Source organism: Plecotus auritus (genome assembly GCF_963455305.1).
Source record: "Plecotus auritus genome assembly, chromosome: X".
Classification (NCBI taxonomy): Eukaryota; Metazoa; Chordata; class Mammalia; order Chiroptera; family Vespertilionidae; genus Plecotus; species Plecotus auritus.
The window spans coordinates 12,779,230-12,782,950 of NC_137784.1; positions in this window are offsets into that span (position 1 = coordinate 12,779,230).

Consider the following 3,721-nt stretch of genomic DNA (forward strand, 5'->3'; position numbering starts at 1 on the left):
TATATCCTTAGGGAATAGCCTCAGTGGATACAATGGAGTACTCTAGGAAGAGGCAGTAAAAAGTGGGGGATAATCTGGTTTTAGTATATTGTATTACAGCTGAAAACCATTAAATATTCTACACCCTCCTTCTTATAGTATCACACAGAAATCTTAGAACAACAATGGTAAGAATGTAAAAGAAATGGAAAACATACAAAGATGGAACCATGATACACTACAGCCTTTTGCACTCCTTCCTATTTATCAAAGAAAGTGTCTATCTCAAGGCTACCTCAGAATTCCACGATCAGGTATAAAAACAGTGGTACCATTGCTATGGTAGCTAAGAAAGTGGCAATTGAAGTTGCAGTTTGATTTTTTTCTTTATTTCTTATGTATGTATTAAATGATACATTCTGAAAGCATTTAAAAATTTTTTTTATTGATTTCAGAGAGGAAGGGAGAGGGAGAGAGATATAGAAACATTATTGATTAGAGAGAATCATCAATTATCTGCCTCCTGCAAGACCCCCACTGGGGATTGGGCCTGCAACCTGACCAGGAATGGAATCATGACCTCTTGGTTCATAGGTTGACGCTCAAGCACTGAGCCACGCTGGCCAGGCTATTCTTGGAGCATTTTAATAAATGTATTCTCTCTCATACTGGAGAAAAAGTATGAGAGAGAGAGAGAGAGAGAGAGAGAGAGAGAGAGAGAGAGAGAGAGAGAGAGAGATATTGGTGTTATACTTGCTACCAAGAATGTCTCTTAATTTTAGAGCAACATTGATTTAGGTCTACTTGATTCACTCATATAAATAATAAAAAAGGAGAAGGTCCCCCAAAAAGGAAGCAACTTATAATTTGTCAATATACTAGTATGAGTAACTTTACTTTAGGGATATAAAGACCCAGGAGTAGACAATAATATCTAGGAGTCTAGGTAGCCAATATTCTATGATAGTCAATGTGGTATAGAAGAACATCCTATATAATAAAAGCCTAATATACAAATTGGGCCCTCAACCAGGAGTTTGACTGGAAGTTTGACTGCTCACTATGACATGCACTGACCACTAGGGGGTAGTGCGGAACATGGCGTGCGTCGGCGATGCGGTGCTGGCAGCAGGCGGCAGTGGAGGCGCTGCCAGCCCTGATGGGCCCCAACAAGAGTGGAACTGTGGCGGGATGGTGGAGCAGGTGAGCGGGTGGTGCCAGGCCAAGGCGGATGCGAGCAGGGCCTGATCATCCTGCCAATCGCCCTGCAGATGGTGACTAGCAGCAGTGGTGGGAGGCAGGGATGCTGCCCGGCTCCCAGGCACTGAGGGAGCCAGGTGGGGGCCCAATGACTCAGGTGGAGGGGGGTTCACGGGGGCCTGGAGGCCCAGGTGTTGCCCAGGGCCCAGAAGTCAGCTGGTACCTGCCCTTCCACACCAGACGCTTGTGCTTTGATCACCAGCCAGGCCTAGGGACTGTACCTGTGCATGAATTTTGTGCACCGGGCCTCTAGTATTCTATGATAGAATATGGCATCGCCCATTAGTTAATATTTTATGAGGGAAGGTTAAGACAGATTAGGACCTGAGATTTGTCTCACCTGCCAGGGGCAGGGCAGTGGGTGTTGGGAAAAGAGAAGATTGAGTTTGGCAAATAAAGTACAGTATCTAAAGTGGTTAGTAAACACCTTGTATTCCAATCAAGCAACCAGAACTAGGAATTTAAAGGGAGATATTTGAGAGTTGTAATGAATGGGTTAAAAGACATTTAGAGGAAATCTGAGGAGAGGAGAAGTAGATGAATCCAGTTAGACAGGCAATTAGGGTAAGCTGGTAGTAAGGCCACAAGCTGTAGTTTTGTAACAGGATTGTATTGTTTGCTAGGGCTGCCATAACAAAGCACCACAAACTGGGTAGCTTAAACAACAGAATCCTATTATTTCAGAGTTCTGGAGGCTAGAAGTCCAAAATCAGGGTGTCTGCAGGGTTTCTCCTGAGAGCCATGGGGGAAATATTTGTTCCAAGCCTTTCTTCAAGGCTGTTTTCTCCTGAGTCTCTTCACATCATCTTCCTTCTATGCATGTCTCTGTCCAAATTTTCCCCTTTCATAAGGACACCAGTCATATTGGATTAGGGCCTGCCCTAATGAACTCATTTTAAATCGATTATCTCTGTGAAGACCCTATATTTCAAATAAGGCCACATTCTGATGAGGGTCAGGACTTCAACGTGAATTTTTTTTTGGTGGGAGGAGGGCACAATTCAATCCATAAACAAGGACTGATGAGCACACAATGAAGCTCTAGTGCTAGAAGGGATGAAGGGATAAGGCCAGTTCCCAAGATAGGAATTCAGACACAGAAACGAAGGCAGACTTGTGTATTAAGCAGAGCAGAATCTTGGAAATGAGATGATTGCCAGAACTGGAGTCTGGGGCCAAGGCTGATGGATGCTCTGGTACCTGAATTGAGGTAGAAGAACTGCTGAAGAATGGCTAGAATTGGCTGTCTAAGCCTGTGTGTACTATCAAGCGGAGGTCCCCACTAAGAAGGAGGCTTGCTAAACTGAGACACCATGGGGATCCATGAAGAATTAGAAAATGTCATGGGAAATGGAAAATAAAGTGGGAGGCACTGGCTCAGTAAACTCTCTAGTGAAACATGTACAGAGAAGTTTGTGGAGATTGCCTGCTCCTCCTCAATACCCAAATGGGTGTAGCCAGAAGCTGATTCTCTTTGCTCTTGATTTCCTCACAACAGGAATGTGCTTACTTTAGGTTCTCAGAGGCATGTTAGGAACACCATACTTAAAGGCACAGGATAAATATGGCTAATATTCCTAGAGCATCACTTTAACTTGGAGATTATAAGGGAATTAAATGCAAAGTTAGGGTGAATTTTTCTATTAAATTATGAGCCTTGAGAGAAATTTCATGCTTGCAGAGTGCAGCTGCCTGTTCTGGTACTATCCATGTCCTCTTGACACTCACCATTCTTGTACTAGCCTATTGGTGTCTTACTGCAAACACCTGTAACTCTCCTCCTGGGGGCTTTCTCTGGGTCAGAGTAGCAGGCAGTTAACAATCCTGGGAATAGCCCTTAGCCAGTGATGAATGGAGGTTGGAATTTAAATACTACAATTTCTTTTACCTTGGGCAAGTGTGAGGGAGTGGGGAGGGGAAAGGAAACTGCTTTATGTTCTACACTGTCTTGCAAAGTTTCCCAGTAGGATTGTGCCCCATGCCCATAGGGGTAAAGTACTCATTACTTCACCCTGGATTGACTTCCTTCCCTTCCTGGCTCACTTTCCACACATTCCCATTGTTGCTTCTCAGGATCACCTCCTGAATAAACCACTCAAATCCTAGTCTCCAGGTCTGCTCCTGGGGTAACCTTCCCAGAAGACACTGAGTCTGACCTGAACCAAGCCCACAAACTAAAGTGGGTGGGGGTCATGGTGGAGTTTTAAGAGTTTATATCCCTGTGCCTTTAAAGAGACTTTGCTGATAAATTAAGAAGCACTGGCTTAAGAAACTTAATCATATTGCACTTGAAACATCGGCCTTTGACCTATTTTCTACCCTAACTCATCTGTGAGGTTCCACATATTATTTTCAATAATTCAGCTGAATTCTGACAAAAGTACTTTAGGTTATTCTCCTTTTATTACCACCACAAATAGAAATCAAAGAGTAGCAAGAAGCCAAAAGCAATGCACTAGCCCGCATGGAACCCCACTGCCCT